Below are 26927 nucleotides of genomic sequence, written 5' to 3'. Positions count from 1 at the left end.
ATTCTTGGAAAGAGTGGCTCTTGAAAATAGTTTACTTTTTTTTATATTTTTTCTTTTCTATTGATTAAATACAGTTATAAATTTTAGAATATGTTTGTTTTCTTTCTGAAAATACATGAAACTGCTTAACAGCTGTGACAACTGTAATGTGTTGAAAATCATACATGACTTGTTGAAAAATATTGAATTTTTTTCATTATCAAAGTTCTTCATAGTCTCTTAATAACTGTTCATTCATGTATGAAATTTTATTACTCTAACTTATGTTTGAAATTAATGAAAATTAATTAACTTACACAAATACATATATGCATTGCAATACTGACGAAATTATATGACACAAAATTAAAATAAAACATAAATCCTTTATATAATATTTTATTTTTCAGGCTAATGTATCTGCAGGCCTATCACCCGGGGCCCACACAAAAAAACTGTCCACATTACGGGACTTGCAGGCAAAGAAAAGAAAGGCAATAGCAGTGACAAAGAAAGCAAAACTGCATAGAATCCAGTTGAAGTCAAAGCGGTATAATATTTATTTTATAATTCATTAAAAATGCAGGAGTCAGAATTTCACATTAAACTTGACAGACATGATGCTGAATCAACCAAACCGCAAAATAACCAGTCACTAAGTGCTCCGAGTGATTTAATTTTTAGAAAAACTAATTGTCCCTGTCCCAAAAATTGGTTTCCGTTCTCCAACTTTAGTTTGCCTCAACCAAATGTGTAATGAAACTTATACACAATGCTTACTACCTTAAAGTTCGAAATTGGGTGCCATCACTTTTACCGTTCCTGAGTTATGCCTCTTTATAAACATAAAAATTGCTGAATTTTTCAACTGTTTTCCAACTTTAGTTTGCCTCATCCAAATGTTAAAGACTTGTACACAATGCTTTAAGTTAGAAATTGGGTGGTGTCTCGTTTACCTTTCTTGAGCTATGCTTAGTTATAAATAGAAAATTTGATAAATATGTCTATCCCGTTCTCTAACTTTAGTTTTCCTCAACCAAATGTAGAAATATATTTCATTAACTTTTAAAAGAAATAAAATGTCAATAATTAGTTTATTAACTCATGCATATTTACAAGCGGTGGCATCTGTGGCCCATAAGACACATTCTCCATTTATTTAGAAAATATAGTTTTAATAATAAGGGTTCTGCAATTGAAAATTAACACCCAATTTCTGTTTGCTGTAGATTTAATATTTGAATGATCAATCTATTATTATCCTACTACCATGACTCAAGATTATATACTTTTATAAATCTATTTATCTCTTTCACAGTCACCAAAATAATTCAAGTTGTGAAGTAAGAGAAGGGATGTGTTATGAAGAGGGCACATCACTAGGAGTTGAACCGGATATAACAGAAATACCTGCACCAGTTCAAACAGTGACCAATCAGTCCATGCCTCTAAATTTGTCTAGAATATATTTTGACATAGAAGCTACTGGGCTTAGTAAGTATTATATGTTTATCTTGCAGTAAAACATTAAATGTTATTTAGGTCTAAGACAGGGAATATAATGTTGCATTTCCAGCTAAGGGCTATATTCCTTGATCCGAATTGAAAGGGATCTGTTATAAATCATGAATCTAATTCTATCAAAATGTATAATAAACAGATCAATACATGTCCAAATCCGTATCGCATGCTGCATCACCATTGGCCCTCGGAATTGATATTGGTTTCTCGTGGTGATACAGCATGTGATAAGGATTCTGCCATATATTATTCTATATGTATTGAAATTAAGAATACATCCCTAATCATTATGAAGACAGCTTATTATAGAATGCCCTAGGTTTTTTTATCAAGGTCAGCTAGTGAGTCAACTTCAAAAATCAAGTATTCTGTAGAGTTGACTCTATTTGAAAGTCTGTTTGTTGATGGCACTCAATAACAATAGTCACTTGCCGCATTTCAACAACTTGTGACAGATAAAACAAGAGGCTGTCAGAGAGACAGCAAACTGGATTTTCCTACAGAGGTCAATTAAACCCTGAACAGTTGAGCAAGTATGGACACAACATTTAAGCTTAAAACAGCTCTGAATTTGGATTGTGATTGAATATTTGATACAGCATAGGTTTGTGACACAAAATAAATGTGGTCAAAGAACTGAAAAATTTGAAATTGGACATTTACCTATTATGGTCCAATATCCAAAATATATGTAAATTGCTAGAAACAGCAAATCAAGGAACCCCAAGAATTCAATTTTTGATGAAATATTTCTTAGTTAAACCATGTCTGTTCAAAGGGAAATAACTTTATTTCCATGAACCAATAATGTAAATCTAAAATTAGTTATGATTTAACTATAATTCTCTAAAATTAGATATGATTTAACTATACTTCTCTAAAATTAGATATGATTTAACCATAATTCTCTAAAATTGGATATGATGTAATTAGATTTGATGTTATATTTATTTTCAAATTATAATCTAATATAATTAATAGTTTTCAAATAAATCTGTCACTACAATTATAATTGGGTGATTGACAATTAACAGATGGTGTGTTATCTTGATAAAAGATGAAAATCATTTAAAAACACTTAGTGTAATCAAACTTTATATATATCATGTATATAGTTAATAGTTCCCAATATTTTTTCTTTCATTTGTAACAAACTGATATAGATCTGCAACTTATCTATGAATTTCTACAACTTTATCTACACAATGTAATGTAATGTAATACATGTATATCCTTTAATAAAAATAGATTGTTATCTAATGAATTTGCAAATCTGGAACTCCAAACAGGATCAAGTAAAAAATAGAATTAACACACACAACAAATATAGCATTCAGAAAATTACTTTATACAGAATAACAAACAAACCTACCACAAAATTCTTCAAACAATTTACCAAAGAAAAGAAAAAAAAAATCCAAAATGTCTTTTATCATTAATACAATGTCTTTAAAGAAATGAATTATTTCCCTTCGTACAGAAATGGATTAATTCATCAAAAATTGAATTCTTGGAAAAAGGCTATAACTGACTAACGAGAAAAGCTAAAATCGTGAAAATTGAACCTAACCTTCATTTAGTCACAGGAAACAACATATCTAAATTTGAAAAAAATTCCTCAAAGCGTTTTGCATGTAAATGAACAGACACTGTTTGGCAACCGCCCACCCACACGCCGTACATCACCAAATCAATAACCGATTTTTACTTCGAAAATCCGGTTAAAAAAATAATTAGGTATATAACAGTCAACAATGTCTCACAATTGTTCTAAGTAAATTATACGAGTTTTGATATATATTATCACATGCCATTCATTTATGGCTTTAAAACAATCATTATTATTATGCAACACATATTTTTCTATGTTTATGATAAAAAAAAATCTTTGCAGGTAGAACATCACACATATTACAATTATCTGCCAAAAGGGATGAGGAGATGTATACTTCATTTGTATTACCATCATGCCAAGTAACACAGAAGGCCGCTGAAATCACAAGAATTACGTTTGAGAATGGTCAGCTCTTGTTTAAAGGAAGTGTTATGCCAGCTGTTGGTATCAAAAAGTGTTTGAACGATTTTATTTCTTTTCTTGATAAATCACAAAATTATGTCATTATAGGCCACAATATATGTAATTAGTATTGCATGGTATTATATACAGCTTTAGAAAAATGTAGCTTACTTGATAAATTTATGACCAGTATTTCAGGTTTTGTAGATACATTATTATTATTTAAATCTTCTCATCCAGGCCTTAGTTCCTCTTTTCAACCTAATTTATTTCAAACATTATTGGGTCAAACTTATGATGCTCACAGAAGATGTAGATGCACTGTATACACTTGTACATAAAACTGTTGTAAATAATTGTCATTTTGAAAAAGTAAACTTGTCAAATAATTTTATATTAGAAAAATACTTATCAATGAAAGAGCTTCAGAAAAATCTGCCTTCATTGAAATTGTTAGTTGACAATAAAATACTGTCTATAAGTATGGCACGAATTATTGCCAAGAGTGGTCTTTCCTTGCAGCATTTGAAGCTAGCCTTTTCAAGGAAAAGAGCAAAAGGGATAAGAGATATTTTTACAGAGAGCTGTGGGTCAGGTGTACGTGTAACAAAATCTCAGAAGATAATTAACAAAGTTTCAGAGTTTTTACAAACACTCTGAAATCTTACAATTTTGCAGATTGTTTAATATTTATTTAAGTAATATATGCACATTATCAAATTTCAGAATGTAATGAATTCTTTACAAAATTACAAGTTCTTGATATAAATAGGAATGATCAACATAACAAAGGGGTAACATATGGTGCCTGGCTAACTGCTCTTATTATACCCTGTGCAGTTTTTAATGTTTGTTGACCCGTCAGTCTGTTTGTCTGTCAGTCCGTCAGTCTTGTCATCGAAACTCCTATCAAACCACACAACAGAATTTCATGAATCTTTATAGATAATAAGGACATACTATGTAGATGTCCATATCGACAGGAAATTATGATTTAATTTTTGTTCTAGGAGTTATGCCCCTTTGCACCTATTGGCCTAGATATACTACTGCAACAGTTTGTCATCCCACCTTCTCTGAAACCACATAACAGAACTTCATGAAACTTTGTAGATAATAAGGACATACTATGTAAACGTGCATATTGACAGGAAATTATGATTCAATTTTTCAATGTATAAATTATTTTTATGTATACGCCAACCCTAACAGTGGGGGCTTTATTGCATTCACCCTGTCTGTCTGATTGTCCAACAAAAATTTCTGTCTAGCTTTTCTGAAAAACCGTTTAATGGAAGGACTATATTTGTTCAGCAGCTTACAGTGATGAGTTCTAATGCATTTTTCAGATTTGTTGGTTATCTACTTTCTTCTGAATTTCAAAATATTTTGAATGAATGTGAAAAACTTTACGTTCTATACTTTTGCAAGTACTGATGAATAGCCTTACAGAAAAACTGATTGTTGAACTCTGCTTTTATTAATTTTCATGGTTTTGTCCAACTCTTTATACAGTTAGGTTAGTCTGTTTCAAGTTCAAAACTTTATGCAACCTATAACTAGGGTGTTTGTACCAATGTCAAATAAATGATGTGTGCATACATGTATTATAAAATCAGGGTCAAGATTTTATTTATACTGTTACCTATTCTGGGACTTTATTATGGATATAAGTTATAAATAATTGTTATTGCTTGTTCATAATTACATAAAACTTGACAAAGAGTTATCTTACTTGAAATATGTTAAATCATTATTTTTTAACAAACCCTGATGATTTGCATTTCTGACAATGGTCATTAAAGAACAATGTTATACTCTTGCTTTAACATAAATGATGTATTTAATTACTAGATGTATCACTCATACTGAAACGTTCTGTAAACTACTAATAACTTATGTACTTGTAAATTGGCATCAAATTAAAAATTCTCTATGACCACCATCATAGTAAAATTATTATATTGAAATGAGGCAATATACTCAAAAGAAGTTTTGGTCATGTTAATTATATATTATTTAAGATAAGTTTTAAATTACTACTTACAAAAGTAATCTTTGATTATTTTTATAAACAGTATAGAGGAAAAAAGTCAAAATTTTAGGATTTTCCCGTACTTTTTTAACTAATATTTTAGATTTTCATAGGCATCATTCAAAATTTTTCATACATGTACCAATCTTTTTTTTTCTCCATAGATTTTAAAAATAAGAGTTAATACACAATTTCTGTAATAACTGTCAATTTCTTGTTAGAATAAAAGGTGCCTTTCAAAGAATTTAGTTGAATGATATACAATTTCCCGTACTTTTTGTAAATTTTTGGCTCGAATTCTAAATTATGCACACAGATATATACTTTTTTCTTTATAAATTTCAAGAATATGATGTAATACACAATTTCTGAAATAATTATTATTTATTGTTGGTTTAAAATGTGCTTTAAAAAGAATTTAGTTGAATATTATACATTTTCCCGTACTTTTTGTTATTTTTTGGCTCTAATTCAAAATTTTGCACACGGACCTATACTTTTTTCTTTATAAATTTCAAGATTAAGACCTAATGAAAAATTTCAGAAATTATTGTAAATTTCTTGTTATTTTAAAACGATGTTTCAAAGAGTTTTGTTGGATGTCATATGTTTTCCCGTACTTTCTTGTTTTTTTTATGAAATCAAGCAGGTAAATAACTGTGACAAATGACTTGTTTACAAAAAACTTTGTGTAAAATGAAACAATGACATGTTTTTCAGCATTATTTAAATAAAAAGTGTTCATACTTATTGAAATGATTGTTTTTTGTTTCTTCAAATGTACATATACAGATTTCTGGAAAAGGCAGATTTTTATCAATAAGCCATAATCATGAACAATATAGGGCTGAGGTACGGGAAAATAAGCACACGGACCTATATATTTTTTGACTTGCCTATGAATGAACTTTAAAAAAAAACACATAGAAAAACTTTCTTGTTATTTTGAATTTGAGGAGCAAACATCCTTAAATAAGAATTTAGGATCATGATTATTTTTTCAGTAATAAAGTTTTTTTATTTTTATTTAAAAGGTTTACAAACACAGTTGTTAAGTGGCCAGGAGACACTCATGATGCCTTCATTCTTGCCAATTCTAATATACCAACAATAATGGCGGGTCTGAATGGATGGCTTCTTGGGGATTCCGGCTATGGATTGAAGAAATGGCTCCTGACTCCCTTAATGAATCCCAATTCACAGCAAGAAATAGGTTACAACAAGTCTCACTGCAAGACGAGGAACACGGTAGAGAGGGCATTTGGTGTGCTGAAAGCTAGCTTCAGGTAATCTTTTAATGCTTGATATAAGCTCTTTTGCTGTTATCTTACTTTCTGTATCATAAATGACTTATTAAATTGAAACAATTTCGTTACGAAGAAAGCAAATATGTATGCTCTAACTCATCATTTACTTAAATCAAAATGTCTGAGTCCCTCAACAATGAGAGGTCACGTATCGATCCACCTCCACTTGACAGACTTATGTTAAAATCATATTAAAGAATCTCTTAAGCTTAAACTAAGTTATTCTTGATTTTTACAACACTATAACAGGGTTGGTTTCTTAGGAGAGAATGGATGTGCCCACCCAACCAGACAACCTGTATTTTTCTATAATCCAATCTCAGTCGAGTCGCTTAATATGATATGTTATCACAAAATAGATTGGAGCAAAATACCAAAAATGATATATTTCATTGATAGAAGTTAGAAATATATTTTAACTAATAAGGAGATGACTCCTGAGTTATGCTAAGAACATTAATGGGCAAAGGGATGTAAACTGTGACTTATAATTGCTTAAATAAACAGCAGATGGAATATTCGTTAAAACAAAACCTGTAGTAGTAGTAGTGGAATAATAAATCACAATTTAAACCAGTAACCAATTTCAACATGTGACTTTTTTTTTATTTTACAGATGTCTTCATAAAACCGGTGGATCCCTCCAATCCAATCTGCTAAGTGTTGCAAGATGATTGGGGCATGTTTCAGACTGCATAACAAGGCTTGTAGTGATGGGCTGCCAGTACTTGAAGATGTGGACATTCAACAGTTAGCGCATCATAACATTATCAATGATGACCAACAAAATAATGAGGCAAACGCTATAAGGAGGAGATTAATCCAGAGATTTTGAGTCAAATTGAATTTGGGAAAACACTGATTATGTAGTGATTAATTTTTCAAAATACCAAAAACAAAACATAATAACTTTCAGAAAATTTAATAACTGGTGACAAACAATGGAGATCTATTCCAAACTGTTGTTCTGTCCGCTGTGAAGCTTTAATCGCTTCTAGGGCCACAGTAGACCTCCGTTGCATCTCCAGCATCTGCTCCATGATGTTCAACTTTTTAGCTCTGTACATCTCTATTTTTTGGAGCTTACTTTCTTTTAGTAGGAAATACCGCTCTTCGGCTTCAGAGGCAGCATCTTGTTTACTCATGGCAGCTATTAAACAAAAATATATATATTGTTTAAGCATGAATAGTGAAATGAAAGCTACTCAAAAAACTTTTTTTCATTTTATCCATGTTCTGCTTTGTACTAGACAAACTTTAAAAAATAACATCTCTGCCATCAAGGTTGCATTGATTAACACTACAATTTTCCAATTTTTTTTAAATGCTTTATTCAAATGTTGTTTTTTTTTGGGTGCACTGTATGTGATCATATAATTACGAGCAACAGATCAAATTTGAGTTGCATGCTGATAATGTTAAATTTGTGAGAGTAATTGCCCTTGAAATATAAAGATTGCAAAAAATATTTATTGTTAACAGCCAGTACGATTTGCCCTAAGCTTCTTTATATCACACAAATCTTCAACATGAAAAGTGATTTATAAGCAAGTAATTACAAACCAATTGCATTTGGTTGTCCTCCAACTGCACCACTACCACAACTAATTCCATCTGATGTGTCTGATGTGTCGAAACCACCCTCAATTCCTTCAACTATTGTTTTAGTGAAGGTTCCAATAATCTAATTCAATAATTAAATTTTATAAGTTATAGTTAGATAATTCTTATACAATTTGCAAATAAAGGAATAAGCTCATATAATTGGTCGATAAGGTACAGACATCACTGTCATGTAACATTCATCATCAAAACATACTAAATAAACAGCTGCGCTTAGAGCGCATGATACGCACGTACTGGGAAATCTTATAGAAATTGTTGCTTATAAATGAAATTGGAAAAGAAGGCATAAAATATTGCCTAAAATTCAAATTGTTAAATTCCTGCAACTCCGAAACAACAAATAAATAAAAAAAAAATCAAAAGGGAGCTTTATTATATCAATCCCACAATAATGAAAAGTTTCAAGGAAGTAAATCTAGGCATACTAGAGTGAACGTGCAAAAATGTGAAAAATTGCCTTAATTCAAATTGTTAAAGTCCCATAACTCTGAATCGACATGACAATTTTTTTTCTAAATCGAAAGGGAGCTTTCTTTTGTCAATCCTAATGTTGTGTTTATATAACATAAGAAAAGGTTAAAAGGAATTTGAGTTATAGTCAGAAAACTGGAAAATCCCTACTTTTCATGAATAAAGTCCCATAAATCCCAAACGCAAATCTGAAATTTATAAAAAACGAAATGGAGCTTACATCAATAAATATAAACAATTCACCACAGTTTCATTGAATTGGTGAAAGGCTTTTGAGCTACAGTTCGAAAACTTGAAAATTCCTCCTTTTTTTATGAATTAAGCCCAATAAATCCGAAACGTAAAATCTGAAATTTATAAAAATCGAAAGGGAGCTTACATCAATAGATATAAACAATTTACAAAAGTTTTATGGAAATTGGTGAAAGCGTTTTTGAGTTATTGTCCGAAGTGTTGAAGACGGACGGACGGACATACAACGGTATGCACCATAATATGTCCTATCTTAGACGGGCGTATAAAATGGAGTCAAGGGTTCAGGTTTAAGATTGTACTGTGACCTATAAATGCATGTACATGTATTTACTACTTTATGTCTTGGATGGAGAATTATCTCATTGGCAATTATACCAAATCTGCTTTATATATTTATATGTGTGTAACTTATTACTTATTATATAACTATATAATCATATAAAGCTTTAAAGTAATTATAGCTAACACTGCCGCCAAATTGTCTGGCTTTTTTCAACAGAAGTTATAAGCAAGATAAAATCCTTTATATGGAGCAGTTTGTTGATTTCACTCCATTTTTGTTGAATTTTGTTGTTATTGTCTTATAAATTTAATTGTCTTTGTTTTACAACTTGATTCTGGAGGTTGTTGTCTCTTATATATATCAGCTTTGATTATTGAGCAGCTAATATGCAATGACTGTATATATTCATTTGTGACATACCATATTTAACTATACCACTCTTTGCCTTGACGTCTGACACTTTAGAAAAAATGACTGTCTGTAATCAAATTTGTGAGTATTAACTGTAAGAATGTCATATAACATTTATCATCAAAACATACTAAAAATGGAGTCAAAGGTTCAAGTTTAATAAGGCCTTACTGTGACCTATAATTGCTTGTACATGTACAATGTATTACTACTTTATGTTTTGGATGGAGATTAGTCTCATTGGCAATCATACCTAATCTTCTTATATTTATATGTGTGTACTCACATCTTTTTTCCCAGGATTTTAACGTATCCTCTGGTGGTGGTCCTCCTCTTGTTCTCCTAACTGCCTGGAGTCTGGCAGCCTCCTTTTTCTTTGCCAGGCTTTGTATATCCTGCCATTTGTTTTTATATCAGCCACCGGTCGCTTTATGGCTGAATGGTTTACAGAGTTAAGTCTGGAAATCAATTAAAGATGTTGAATAAAATGAAGAAAAAGCGTGTTTCTTCTACTATTTAATAGTCTATACTTGAAAATTTCTGACAATTAATATATATATTTTCTTAACACTTTTTATGATAATCAATTGAATCAGAAACTTTAAACTATGAATACTTTTTTTTTATTTTGTACATACTGCATGTGATGTATAAATAGATCTGTATTTAAATATTTAAATTGAACATGTTGTGACTCCCCTTTTAATAAGACCAACAAAAAAAATATATGTCTGTTTAAGGTTACATACTTTTTAAAAAATAGGATAGATAGGTCGGTATTTCCATTTTATTTTTTTTTTTCATTTTATTTTTTGTGACATGATTTTGAGTCATGCCGTTTCGTCTTGTCGTGGTCCGAGTTGATCATGGGCCGAGTTTACCCGTATTTTTAATGATTGGATTATTTCCCTTGGTAATTGGTTGGAAAAAAATGGCGGAAAAGTGTTTATTATCACACGAGTTGCGAATTTCCATAAAACAGCTGTCATATTCACGATTGTGAACATTGGGATTTATATTATTTGCAACACTAACTCCGCTTTTTACACGAGTTCAGTTTATTTTTCACTTTACGACGGAAATAAAATGACTTAGGGTCGGCGCTCAAAAGTAGGGTAGGTCGGGTAACCGTAAACAGACATATATTTTTTTTTTTTGCCTAATCAGAATTTAACCGTTTTCAAATTCTTTTTGTTAAACTGGCTGCTTTAATACTTATTTGAAAGGGGACAGCACCCCTAACCTTGGCACTTTTTCAACTCAATTCCTTCTTAAGAATAAAGGGTGATAGTGAGCAATGAAATAATAATTACAAACAATAAAAAAGGCACAGAAGGCAAGCTTTGGCAGGTCTCATTTGTATGCGAGTATTCTTGAAATCACTGTTTCAGTGACTTGTGTTTATTTAACAACTTAATTGATATGATAAACTTTTTTAAATGGGGTCTCCAATCATTGTAAAAAATAGTCTAATTGTACCTCTCTGTAATCCCTGCCCAACATTTGTTTTTGGCCTCATTGGTAACGAACAAACTGAATTTCCCTTTCAGCAAGCTAATATTAGCTGAAATACCATCTGTTAATTGCATTAAGCTCGCTCTCGGTCCAATTTGGCTTCCTCTTATTTTCATTTGCCATTTTGAAAAGTATAAACAGCAGACGACATCCTATCAGTTCTCTTTGTATAACATGTCTAATAATTTGATCTAACCTTATAATATATCAAATGGTACCCATAAGTTTTTGTTCACAAAGGTACACAAGCGATATAAAAAGCCGATCTATAAAAATCGTAAGCAGACGTGGTCAGTGCGGTTTCACATCTATAAATTATTTTCATTCATAAATTTCTGTCGGTACCTCGAATGACCAAATAACACCGTTATTATCCAAATAACACTTGTAATGACAGAATGGAGCTTGGAACTGGAAGATAGATTGACAAACAGGGACAGACATGCGAATATCACGATATCGACATACATAAATCAGAATAAAATAAATATTTTGTGTTGTTTGTTAAATCCAGACAGATATTGTTTCTTGCAGCACAATACTTACTTTAAACAAACAGTACCTTGTCCTTGTGCTGCCATTTTGTATTGAAGTGATAATCGGAAGACGTAATTACGCATGTGAAACGAAAGTGAAACAAGGTTGCTATGCAATTGTTTATCTTACGAGTAGTCGTAAGTTTTTACTTAAGATAAAAACTTAAGAATACTCTTAAGATAAAAAAAAAATCTTACGACCGCCTTTGTGAAAATGACTTAAGATTTCTCTTACTATACTCGTAAAATTAAATCTTAAGATTTATCTTAAGATTTTTTGTGAAACGATTTGCTGGTCTTAAGTCATGGTATATCAAGAAAAATAACATTATTTTTTTTTTCTAAATACATATCCGGTCACTATAGAAATGTCTTTTGAACATTCTGTTAAACATTTGGATTAATCGAAAAAAATAATGATTTAAATAAAAAAATTAAAAAAAGGTTATTGCACGAAGTCATACATATGTCATAGGTTACAGCATTACTAAGAAACATGTAATCAAATATATTATACATAACAATAAATCTCTTTTAATAATTATCAGTAGATACATAAATATATACAAATGAAAAACTACTATGTCTTACAAACGAAGTTCAAATTACATACACCGTTACTGTACCATCAAAATCATTTGTAATGGAAATGAAAAAAAGAAGTTGATATAAAAAAAAATCTATTTGGTTGAGCGACGTTTCGACTGCAAAATAAGACAAAAAGCAGTTCAAATTTACATACAAATGTGAAGTTATTAACAAACCTGACTACTTGCTTTTCTGATGTTCTCTGAAAGTGATAATTACATGTGAGTACTACTATTTACCTACACGTAAATCCAATACAATTCTATATACTCTTGTAACCAATAAGAAAACATTTTAAATGCAATCTAAACAAAGAATTTCTATGAGAAATATGTTAACAATAAATTGAAGCGAAACCAGTTGACATATTACTGTCATACAAGTGGGAGGTTTAGCTAGCTTTAAAACCAGGTTTAATCCATCATTTTCTACATAAGAAAATGCCTATACCAAGTCAAGAATATGACAGTTGTTATCCATTCGTTTGATGTGTTTCAGCTTTTGATATTGCCATTTGCAAAGGAACTTTCCATTTATAATTTTTCTCGGTATTTTTGTTAGCTTACTTTTTAACACTTATTATTTTCAACATCTTGTAACATCTTAACTGTCGTCACCTTTGGAATTTCAAAGTTGTGCAAGCTCATATCGCAAATTATTACTATTTATATTTTAGGTATGTCGTTGCGCCGTGTTTGGAAATTTTAGAATTGTACTAGCGTCTCTATGATGTTCTGGTAAAACTGTTTTTGTTTTTGTTTTTTTTTTTATAGAATTCAAGATTGCTATAGTTTTATAATCAGAATAGGTTGATAAGATTCATTTTACATCGTGAACATACTGATGAAGGATATCTGTTATCCGAAATATTTATAGTTACATTTGTTCATTTTATTGTTATTTTTTGGTGATGTTGTACGTTTTTAGACTAGTTATATATTATATTTTGTAGTGTACTGTATCAGAATTATATGATCTATCGCCCCGTGAGATTTATAGTTGGCTATAATTTAGTCATTTTATATATATAAAATATTATATTTTCCTTCGGGTTTATATGATCCGTTCATCCTATATCGACTCTTTAAAATGCAAGAGTCTATCCTAAATTGAGGTAAATTATATGGCCTTCCAAATACCGTTTCGATCCCTAACATCACTGAAGAGACATTAAATGTCGAAATCCGGATATGGTGTACAAATTTTTGCACCTCATATTTGCGGTATACCATCTTTTCCGCAAGTTTATTGTTTTCTGTTTTGTATTAAATTAATATGCAAGATCCATTTTTTACATCTGGTGATCAATTTATTTGGCAATCGCCAATGGCAGTCAGCAGGGTTTAAGAACATCAGTTGTTCGACCTGTTAGTCAAATGCGTTTTGTTAAAGTATACTTTTTCACTTTTTTGTCTTTTGGAAAATGTTGTTTGTGCTGTACTTAGACCCCTCTACCATGAAATTTGTTTTACATGCACACGTATAAAAATTGCGGTTTTCATCCAACGCAATCATAGGTTTGAACGTTGTTTTCAATTTAGACTTGTATATATTTTTTCGTTTGGGCTTGTATTATATTTTCCTTCTGGTTTATATGATCCGTTCATCCTATATCGACTCTTTAAAATACAAGAGTCTATCCTAAATTGAGGTAAATTATATGGCCTTCCAAATACCGTCTCGATCCCTAACATCACTGAAGAGACATTAAATGTTGAAATCCGGATATGGTTTACAAATTTTTGCACCTCATGTTTGCGGTATACCATCTTTTCAGCAAGTTTATTGTTTTCTGTTTGGTATTAAATTAATATGCAAGATCCATTTTTTACATCTGGTGATCAATTTATTTGGCAATCGCCAATGGCAGTCAGCAGGGTTTAAGAACATCAGTTGTTCGACCTGTTAGTCAAATGCGTTTTGTTAAAGTATACTTTTTCACTTTTTTGTCTTTTGGAAAATGTTGTTTGTGCTGTACTTAGACCCCTCTACCAAGAAATTTGTTTTACATGCACACGTATAAAAATTGCGGTTTTCATCCAACGCAATTATAGGTTTGAACGTTGTCTTCAATTTAGACTTGTTTTTATTTTTTCATTTGGGCTTGTATTATATTTTCCTTCGGGTTTATATGATCCGTTCATCCTATATCGACTCTTTAAACGCAAGAGTCTATCCTAAATTGAGGTAAATTATATGGCCTTCCAATCACTGAAGAGACATTAAATGTCGAAATCCAGATATGGTGTACAAATTTTTGCACCTCATGTTTGCGGTACACCATCTTTTCCGCAAGTTTATTGTTTTCTGTTTGGTATTAAATTAATATGCAAGATCCATTTTTTACATCTGGTGATCAATTTATTTGGCAATCGCCAATGGCAGTCAGCAGGGTTTAAGAACATCAGTTGTTCGACCTGATAGTCAAATGCGTTTTGTTAAAATATACTTTTTTACTTTTTTGGTCTTTTGGAAAATGTTGTTTGTGCTGTACTTAGACCCCTCTACCAAGAAATTTGTTTTACATGCACACGTATAAAAATTGCGGTTTTCATCCAACACAGTCATACGTTTGAACGTTTTTTTCAGTTTGGACTTGTTTATATTTTTTTCGTCTGGGCTTGTATTATATTTGCCTTAGGGTTTATATAATCCGTTCATCCTATTTTGACTCTTCAAAGTTCAAGAGTCTATCCTAAATTGAGGTAAATGTTTGGGCTTTCCAAATACCTTTTCGGTTCCTAACATCACTGAAGAGACATTATTTGTCGAAATCCGGATATGGTGTACAAAAACCTTTGCACCTTTTGTTTGCGGTATATCATCTTCTCCGCAAGTTTATTGTTTTCTGTTTAGTATTAAATTTAAAATTAAGATCCATTTATTACATCGGTGATCCGTTTATTTGGCAATCGCCAATGGCAGTCAGCAGGGTTTAAGAACATTTGTTGTTCGACCTGTTAGTCAAATGCGTTTTGTTAAAATATACTTTTCACTTTTTTGGTCTGTTGGAAAATGTTGTTTGTGCTGTATTTAGACCCCTCTAACAAGAAATTTGTTTTGCATGCACACGTATAAAAATTGCGGTTTTTATCCAACGCAATCATAGGTTTGAACGTTGTTTTCAATTTAGACTTGTTTATATATATATATATATATATATATATATATATTTAACAACTGCCAATATCATCGAAGAAAAGTGGAAGTTAGCATGTGAAACATGTAAAGAAAATAATCATTAAGTGTTTTTGATAAAGAATAAGTGCAATATTTTAAAGGACTACCTCATATATGTGCATAGGTTTTCTTAGTTAAACAAGCATAATAAATGAAAATCTAGAAAAGCATTTCAGATGCACGAAATATTTCAGTTTGAGCATTCTAGATAAAATATATATATATAAACATACGATTCAGACGCACGATATTATCAAAGTGTTATTTTCATTTTCTAGTACAGGGTCGATACCACTGCTGGTGGACTGTAAGTCCTATGGTCATATGGATTCTCATGTGGTTTCAAAATTCCTATTATATGTTTATAATTGGAACGACGCTTACAAAGGTAGCTCGATTGGTATTTCTATGAAAGAAATCAAAGACAAAAACCATTAAATTAAGAATAGTCAAATGACATGCGATTAGTGTCATTTTTAAGAATATGGTGTAGGATATAATCATATTAAAATATATAACTATCAAAACAGTGGGATGTGGGATGCATGTCAATGAGACTGCATGTAGCAATCCTCACAATTATCAGTTAATAAGTTCATAATATTCTACATTCATCATCAAATGATTGTCATATTAGTAAAACAGGAAAATATTACACGCACGATTATTCTAACTTCCTTTAACACTTAATTGCTATGAAACTGTTTCCTGATTGATCAAATAAATATTATTTCTTTACATATTTAGTACTAACTAAAATATGATACTATGAATACATTTTTGCAATTATTGGTATTTATAATTGGCGTGGAATCTTCACAGAAAGGGAACTGTTCAGACATCAGCAGGTAAATTATCAAATGTATTTCCAAATTAAATAATTTTGGACAATATATCAATTAAGTCGCAAGGAACATGCTGAACATCTTATAATAGAAATGATATATTTAGGTTAATGGCATTTTGGTTTTAGATACTGACTTTATCAGCAAGAATATCAAACGAGCCCGCTAGGACAAGATTATATTCGAGCTAATGAAGTCAGCCTAAAAAAATAAAATGCCATTATTTTTTTTTATTGGCAATTTGTCTTAACTGTAGGTTTTTTTTAAATGAGAATATAAAGTCAAATGAAATAGTGCATTTGATTTGTTAATGGACGCGGATGAACTTAAGCAAATGATCTTGCTACAATGATACATGACGTCATTATTTAATAGTTTCGAGTATCAAGTCCTGTCCATGATTTTAAAAATATTAGACAGTAAGATCAAAGGGAAAATGTACAAATTACAGATTAAATATATTATTGACAACATTTATAGTATAGTATTTTGTCAATTTCTAAATGTAAGTCAAGATATGAGGCAGACTTAACTGTATCTATTGCATCCTTTGAGATACACATAAATGAAAATTCAACTCTCCTCAATGCTCTATATTTAAAAACCAAAGGTAACAACATACCAAATCGTAAATTTAATCATTGTACAGATAATTTTATAAATTATGTTATTCGGTATTTATTTTGAGGCGCGATCGGAATATTCTTTCTACATAAGAGAATGCCTGTACTGAGTCAGGAATATGACAGTTGTTATCCATTCGTTTGATGTGTTTGAGCTTTTGATTTTGCCATTTGATTAGGGACTTTTCGTTTTACAGTTACGTCTGCCTCATATCTTGACTTACATCTAGAAATTGACAATACGGGTCGGTTGAAAACAAAAACAAACAAAACTTTACGACAAAAGAGATGATTTCAGCTTCCTAATTGTGACCTTTCCATTTTTAGTTTCAAATGGTGAAGTTGAAATCATCATTTTGTTAATTTTACGGACGCCATCACGAGTTGGTTGACCGTTATGGAATATCCGTTTCACAGATGATATCGGATATGTTCCTTATGTCGTAACTTCAATCCCGTTCCCTTTTCACGAATATGACCTACCGAATTATACTATTTACCGACTTTGTAATAACATCAGCAACACGACGGGTGCCACATGTGGAGCAGGATCTGCCTCACCTTCCGGAGCACCTGAGATCACCCCCATTTTTTTGTGGGGTTCGTGTTGCTGTTGTACCCCTATTTGTGACATTTTTGCCTATTGTGTCTGTTTGTTTTGTTCACACATCGTTGTCAATATAATTGAATTTGATGCGACCGTCTAACATGTGAGAGGTTTAGCTCGCTTTAAAACCAGGTTTAATCCACCATTTTTTACATAAGAAAATGTCTGTACCAAGTCAGGAATATGAAAGTTGTTATCTATTCGTTTGATCTGTTTGAGCTTTTGATTTTGCCATTCGATTAGGGACTTTCCTTTTTGAATTTTCCTCGGAGTTCAGTATTTTTGTGATTTTACTTTTGACCCATATGACTGTTTTGTGTTACCGTTGGTCATCGTCTAATTTAAATGTGTTTTCTTTTATGTTATCATTCGCATCTGCTACTATACTTTTGCATCTTTTGAAATTCTTTTGAAATTTACTCTACATTTTGGGTTTGGCTCTGTAGTTCTTTGTTACATTATCGTTTGTTTTACATGGCAATTATACCATTTCTATTTCTATTTAAAAGATATGGGATACACAGGTGTATCGAAGCATCAAGTCAGAAACGTCATTTATCAATTGAAAAATATTAAAGGAGAGAAAGATCGAAAAGCAATTTTACAATTTTCACATTGAATGAATTTGATTTAATTTATTTTACAAACAATTTACAAATGGTTGTCAGTGCTACTTGTTATCATGGAAGACAAGAATATAAGAAGATACCAAGGACACAATCTTCAACAACATAACTTAAACCAAAAAAAAACGAAAAATGATAAACAGTTTATATTAATAAAATATTACACCTAAAACAAAAGATTGGGCATGCTCATTTGAGTTATTTAATTGTCGTTTAGCAAGGGCTTATGATTTTTTCACCAAAGACAATTTCATTCATAGCTGCATTGAACAGGACATTAAAAAATATTCAAATAGAATCAAAATAAATATATGTTGTTTTAGATTTGGAACAGAGATATGGTTTTGTTGCGATAATCATGAAGAGGTTAACGATACCTGTATCGGTAAGCAAAACATCGCTAGATGAAAATGCTGGCCAAAATTAAAGCACACATAAAGATGTGCTATGATTGCCAATGACACAATGTCCATAAAGACTCAAGGACAAAGATGTGACCAAATACAGGTCAGAATATAATTGAAAGTCTTGTCTCTATATAGAAATGTTATCGGATACCCAAAACAGGTGGTATTAAAATTATTTGATCTCGCACTTAATATGTTTTGAATGATAAAAGGAATGTAAGTTTGAAATGACGTCAAATGTTTGTATTTACTAAAAGTCAAAATTGATCTTATTTATCTAAGGTCTAATACAATATTTGTTTCTTGGTTTAGAAAATTTAATATATATTGGTGTCTATTTTCGTTCAAAAATCCCGATTGCCAAATACCGCATAACATCCTAATATTTGTGACCATAATTGTGTATGGTTAAAAAAATAACTGGTTTGTCTATATACGGTGGATAAGCTTATAATAATAAACCGATTTGAGTTCCTTCGGAAAAAAAATTATTAAGATACATTACGATTTTAAGAAATGGCTATACAATGTGTACAATTGGCGAAATTTGATTGTGCTCTTCTTATATTTTTGTGAAATTTTAAAAATCTTTTGAAGACTGATAACAGATTTAAGATTGACTACAAAGTCTGAAACCTAGGAATAAATGGACACATTTTATAGTACAAATATCATGCAAGTACCCTCGAAATTGTGCAGATAACAACTATCAGTGCGACAAAATGGAATAACATCAACGGTACATAAATTACTGCACCGGATGCGCTTTCGATAAACAATTTCTAAATGACTTTGACCAAAATTGCGTGAAAATCCAAACCCTTATACTAACGTTGCAGAGCCGACCATACCAAAAAGGACTAAATGTAAAGCCAAACAAAGAAGCAGATCTATGTACGAGGGAAATGCATGTTTTGATTTAAGACGATTTAAAAAAAAATAACGGTACGTTTCAATTTAACCAGTATTCGTATTTAAATACATATGACTGCATACAATTTAGTTACCGAGCTTGATTTTAGCGACACGAGCAAATTTCGATAAAAATACTTTCGTCCTTTTTGCTAGAAAGCAATGATTTGAATTCGAAAATTTTAAAAGAAAACTGTCTTTAGCCTCGATAAAAAAAAAAATTTAATCCGATTAATTACAATCACCTGTCTTTCAAGTCATATACTGTGCAAGTGTCAAACATCAAATTGCACAGAAAACTGGTCACGTCGATCATGCTTAAACTGTTCTAAATAACAACGAATTTAGGTTAAAACGGCGATATCGTAAGTTGTTGTGCATGAATTTATACGAAGATAGGGAAGCTGAATGTTACAGACTGTAATATTATTACCAGCATTACTGCGGAGTAATTGTATTACTGTTATGTCTTGTCTTTTTAACAAGATATTCATAAAATCTTAACAATATCAAGTTTCAAAATGGCCCAATGTCTAGAAAAAATTTGATATTTTTAGAGTATGGATATATTATTATAAAAGAATATTCGTGGTATATACTATTTGAAAAGTAACTTGTTGATTTTTTTTTATATTATAACGCGTATAACACAAACCAATATGAACTATTTAAGCTAAAAAAACTAATAAAAGATACCAGGCTAATGATCAATGGTCATACAATGTGATCAACATAAAAAATCATGGCTTGTATTATCATTGCTTACACCTTCTATTTATAATGAAATTCACATAGACAACGCGGTAGTTCTGCTGGTTATGGTTTCAAAAGGTAGTTATCAGGTTTTCTCAGACAAATGACCAATCAACATATTTCCAACGGAATGAGTCGAAAGATGCCAATAACACTTGTCCATGTGCAATAGCTATAGAGGATGATATGACCAAACCCGAAACCTCACAACAAATATTATTATTATATTTTCCAAAAAGGTAATTCGTCTTTCCTTAGTGGCAATAAACTAGTACTGTATGCGTATGCATAGTCTAACTGCAATGTTAAAATCTGTATCAAATTGCTTTTATTTTAACAGAATGTTTGCCGGGATTTGAATCTTTTGATGGCAGACCGTGTAAGCCATGTCCAGATGAATTTCATGGAAAGGACTGTGCATTCAAATGCAATTGTAACGACACCCAACTGTAAGTATACTTAATAAATGTCAGTTACTTATTTTGCCATTTGTTGCACAAAAAACTGATTAGTAAATATGTGTATGAATGTTGTTGACAAAAAACGAAGCGGAAGATACAAACGGACATTATCAACTCATACAAAGGACATTATCATGATAAAAAAAGAAAAACGACTAAAAGACGAACTAGTCCTTAAAACATTACATAGAAAAATCAAAATCCTGCGTGAAAGAAGTGCTTTAGAGGGGTTAACAGCCCATACTCTACATGTGGCACCGATTGGGTTGCTTGTGCAAGTTCAAATTGGCGGTTAGTCTCAATCTGTAATGTCATAATCGAAGAAAAGAGGATTGGATTGTTGTTACGACCTCGCCTTTTGGAACATTTCTGTGGTCATCTGTTCTAAATATTGCATAACGGTCAACCAATTCATGATTTCGTCCATAAAACTTGATGCTTCCTTATTATAAAACATGGGTGAAAGATACTAAAGCGTTAATCAAACTCATAAGTTGAAAATAGGATGACAACGCTATAGCAACAAAATAGAAAAAGACCTGAAGACAATAAACAGTATAAAATTCACACAGCATAGAAAAAAACAAAACAAAATACTAAGCAACACTAGCCCCACCAAAAACCGGGGATCATCTTAGGTGTTCGGAATATATCGGTGGTAATTTGCGACACACAGTCCATCACGAATAAACCAGCTTCTGATATCCTCCGTAAATTCAAAGTATTGTACGTAAACAAATTTGCATTCACTGGCCATGGGATCAGACTAAATACAATCAAAGAAAAAAAAGAAAAGTCCATGACGAAAGATCATTCCGGTTTGGAAATGGTAAACACTCAATTTATATAATGCACCTTTCCGGCAGGACTTTCATATCGAGTAAAGACATTATTATAAGCCTTGCTTAGAATTCAACCTTCAGAAACAATTACGGAGACTACATGAACTCGGTGTTTGTGATGTACTGTGTGTCGCAAATGACCACCGAAATGTTCCAACTGTCACCCATCTGACCTGTATTGCCGCTATGACTACAGTATTTTCTTACAGAAAAACAAAAATTAAAAGCACATATTATAATTTGATTACTTAATCCATTAGGTCATTACAAAAATGATGTTCGGAATGACTGAACAATTGTAGGTTAACTGATATCATTTCTCGCAATAATTTTAGATGTGATCACATAATGGGATGTATCATGAATAAAAACAAATTGACAGAAGAAGTTGCAGGTATAATTTTAGCGATCATGTTTTCTAAGTTTCTTTTAATCTGTACAAGTTAGATAAAAAAAAAAGTAGATTACCGATAATCGTATCTCAAAAAGCCACTTGAAATATCCAAAAAGGATATATACAAAACCTTAGGGAATTGCATGAATCCTAAAATTGAGCTAATCCGCCATCATTATTCCCCCACAGTGAAAATTGCACAGCAGGGGAATGACACAATCGCAAATTTTGAAGATCAGGCGACTTATTAAGTGCCGACAGATTTTATGTCGCTAAAACATGCCTCTCATGAGTTAACAACCACACATATGTTATCAATAACCCCTTTCGTGATGATGACCGTAAATTTTGTGTAGTGTATATTTAAGTCGCTATTCCTTGTAACCTTTCTGACACTGATTTGTTGTCAGCAGCACATCTGTTTAGGAAGACCATATAATGTGACAAAACAAATCACTAGACAAGAGCAAAGAATGATACATAACTTTTATATAGTTTCAATACAGTAAAAACGAAAAGAAGCAACAATAACACTCGAACACAAATCTGTGAAATTAAATTAATGATCCATATGTACTATTCGTCAATGTTTGGGTTTTAGGAGAAACCAAGATAACAATAATGTGTGTGTACTATCATTAACGGTATCATTTGTTTTGACACCAGATTTGTTTTGCATTACGGCAATATATGTCTTTTATTGGTGCTTGAGAAACTTGTATTCAAACATCACAACTTAAATCAAAATCAGCAGATGTAGTAACTCATTGGTAGTATTAACATTTTATTGCACCTGATGCGCATATCGACAATGAAATGTTTCCTCTGTGATACTCGAGGTCACAACATACAAAAATCGAACAACCTAAAATAAACGTTAAAGAGACGATATAACCGAAAAGGAAAAATTTTCGGTAAATCCAGAAGGCAGAATCAGAGTTTTGAGTGAGGTAAATTCATTCCTTGAAATGAAATTAATGTTAAAACAACTAATTTTAATAATCATTATCCTCCTTTTCGTGTTTTTTTTTCTTTTTTGTTGTTTTAATTACACTTATGTTTCTGTGTATCTATATTGTATTATGCAAGTAATTTTTGCTCTAAATTGTTTTCGAAAATAATTATTACAGAATCTACAGTAACAGTGCAATATACAACAACTATGACAGAGATCGACATCACTTGGCTCACTACAGTTTTACCTCAAACATTCAAAGCCTTCACGTTCTCAGAAAAAGACACAGCAGTTGGGATCACTACAAGAAGAATAATAAGCACAACTGTTAAGGCTACAGAAAACAACTTAGGTAAAAAACAAGACACATATGCTCAATTGTGTTCGCGTAATAAAAGTGGTACCTCATTGACCGAATGTCTTCAAATACCTGAATTTCCACATCGACGTGTATCAGCTAAGCCATTTTATTTCCGTTGAACGCATCCATTAATAGCAAAACAAGTTTTGTAATGATTTCCAAGATTAACTCAATTTAAAGGTTTATTAAAAATTAATGTCATGGGATTTTAAAGGAGTATTATAATTAAATAGGCCACATGCGTGTTTCATCTACATATATTAGGTTGCCATTCAAATCAATATCGTTATATGGCACAATTAATTACCAAGTTGAAAGAATTCGAATCTATATATTTAAAAACGTGGTCCCAGATCTGGCTAAGGATATGCACGTCTGTTTAGAAAAGCTTATGTTAGTTTGAATTATGTAAAAGTTTTATAAATGCTATAAATGATATATATGATATATTGTGTTAGTACTGGAGGGTTGCAAGACAGACTGTACGATACTCAGAGAGAGGGGGTTGATGAAAATTTACCAAATGTTTTTTGTACCCACTGGTCGTAGATGATTCCAAACTTATCATTTAGTACCCAGACCGGCGTTCAGTATATACTATGACCAGCATTTGTTTTACCGTTGATTTAAAGAGTGCGTTCATTATTTTTTGTTGTTAAATCTGCGTTGGCATCATTATGAATTCATGAATACAACAAACATTCCTGCTCTGATATTGTTTCATGTACATCTATAGACGTCTCATTATATGAATACATATGCATGTGAAAGCAATGAAATAACAACCAACAGACACAAAGAACAGAAAGCCATCTTGAAGTCAACTTAGTGTTTGAAGCAATATGGGTGTTTTAATACAATATGATAATATTCAAACCGCCCCATGCCAAGTAAAACAAAACAGTAAATCTTATAAAGAATTTGAAAAATTACAAAATCCCGTAAAGGGAAAAATACCCTAATGGAATAAATAAATATATAAATGTTTTTTGCTTTAACGTGTTTTAGTTTGAGCGCTGCTGATGAAATGATATCCACCAAATTGACGCACCAAATCTATCAATTGTTTTTTTTTCTTTTAATTATTTAACTGCATACAAACTGACAAAACCGATTACTCGACTATTTGGCTGAAAACAGCTGTCATTTTGCTGACTTTGTTCACCAATAATTCGAAGAAAACGATGGATTTAACCTCAGTTTTTAGCTTCTTTAACCTCTCACTCGTATGATAGTTGTAGTTTGGTTATATTCACAAACTTGTGTGAGAAACCAAAACAAAAGTTTTGAATCAACTGTACAGTAATTTGTAGCCAGCAGACGAAACTGTTTAAAAGTACATCAACGATTAACAATCAAAATAGATAAAATTATCCAAACATTCAATCAAATCTAACAAAGATGCCAATATATGATAGTAAATATAATTTAGTTAAGTAAAACATAATGACAGTTGTTTACCATTCGTTTGATGTGTTTGAGCTTTTGATTGTGCCATTTAATTAGGGAATTTCTATTTTATTTTTCTTTGAAGTTCGGTATTATTGATATTTTACTTTTATACACTCTCCCGATAAAGTACAAATTGGGTAAAATATGAATACGAGTCTACAGAAAATGAAAATAACACTATTTCTTTTACGTTCTTTGACAATACCTTGGCTCAATAATATTTTGCCTAGACACTGATAACATTTTACAAAGTCTGAGTAACAGCGGTAAGCTCTTGAATATCGTTTGAATCGAGAAATGTATACTCCATACGTGGGTAAAGTTATATTGCTGCTATAGAGAGGAACATTTATAACTCGGTGACATTAAAATCGTCTGGTGTTTCATAGTCTCTGGTGATGAGATGACCGCTGGAGTCGAGTTCGAGGAATATGTTTAAACAATTGAGTCAGAGGAAGCTCAGTTTCCGGTTTCTTTAGTCTTTTGTTCTGAATGATACTTAAATATGACCCAAAAATTTGGAGTATTGGTTCATCAATGCTCACCAACTTCGTACTTTATTTGGCCTTACATTTTTTTTTCGAGCGTCACTGGTGAGTTCTTTATAAAACGAAACGCGTGTCTGGTGTACACATTTAAATCTTGGTATCTATGATGAGTTTATTCATTAATGGGGAGAAAATAATTAATATTTCTGTATTTGATATTAAATAATCTACCTTCTTAGATCTTCTTGTTTTTAATGTATGCATGAACTCTACCTCACATAGAAATAAGAAAAGGTCGACAAGGAGAGGCGCACAGTTTGTTCTCATAGGTTTGCAGACAATCTATTGGAAAAATATTCCGCTTGACTTGTTGTCAATGAGAAACTCAAGCATACTGATGACTTGTTCTTTAGTGTAGCATAATCTATCCTCGGGTTAACTTTTAGCAAAATATACTGAATTGTATCCAACAGCAATAAATTTGAAGCGTATGTTACCATTTTATATGGAAAAGCATTGTGGATTATTTCTTTTATCGGTACTAATTTTTACTGAACCATTTCGATAATTAATATGACATCAGTAATGCTCGAGACCACAAAATTCAAAAATCAAAAACTAATCACATAATTTGTTGACCTGATACAGCCGAAAAGACCAAGAGTATAGCTTAAAACTCTTTACAAGACCTAATGATTTAGGTTCAGACTTTCAGATGATATTAACACCATAATGATCACTTAAGACTAATATTCGGCTACTCAGCTGCTTGGTAACATCAGTAAACTAGTGTGTCCTTTAAGTGATTTGCTGAAAAAATCTACAAATGTACCTTTAATTATTCTAAATGTTTATTGATAACTCATTGTGGACATACTTTCTTTTACTGCATGTATCCAAAATATTGACACATGATACATTTAATTTTTATAATCATTACATGTTTTAATTATGATTTGTTTCAGGTTTCAGCAACAGAGAAAAAATTGTTTATTCAATTTGTGCCGGTGGGTTTGCTTGTGTCATACTACTTTGCACTGTGTGTCAGCGCCGGTACAAACAGATGTACGGCAACTTTAGACGGTACAAAATTGGGAAGAAAAGACGGAGAAATATGCCAGAGGTTTCATTACCGGAAATTCCTATAGAAGCAAGTGAACGGATATATGAAATTATAGATGAAACGAATATGATAGATAACTTTGAAATCATTAGAAAAAGAAGAAGCTTAGTTTCTAACTCAGATGAAAGCTATTGTGAGCCTAACAGTAACGGTTATCTTACTCCTTACCAACCTGTTGATGAAGAATTGAATACAAATTACTTAAACGACAATAGATCACTATCTTCAGAGTTAAGAGGTTCAAATGATCAAGTCACATGTGATGGCGAATCAACTTCGTCAAGCTCGGAGGTACAAGGAACAAGATCTAGCTATCTAAATCCATATCAACCAATCGTTCATTCAGCAGATATT

The 26927-nt window shown here is 31.4% G+C and overlaps 1 pseudogene; it reads left to right on the top strand.

The window, feature by feature from the left end:
- Window positions 1-3931: 3931 nt before the first annotated feature.
- On the top strand, window positions 3932-7694 carry LOC127732789 (putative nuclease HARBI1; annotated as a pseudogene).
- The last annotated feature ends 19233 nt before the right edge of the window (window positions 7695-26927 follow it).

The sequence above is a fragment of the Mytilus californianus genome, unplaced genomic scaffold, assembly GCF_021869535.1.
Source record: "Mytilus californianus isolate M0D057914Y unplaced genomic scaffold, xbMytCali1.0.p SCAF_28, whole genome shotgun sequence".
Taxonomy (NCBI): Eukaryota; Metazoa; Mollusca; class Bivalvia; order Mytilida; family Mytilidae; genus Mytilus; species Mytilus californianus.
Note: the sequence above shows the minus strand (reverse complement) of the source record. Positions and strands in the feature narration are given on the sequence as shown.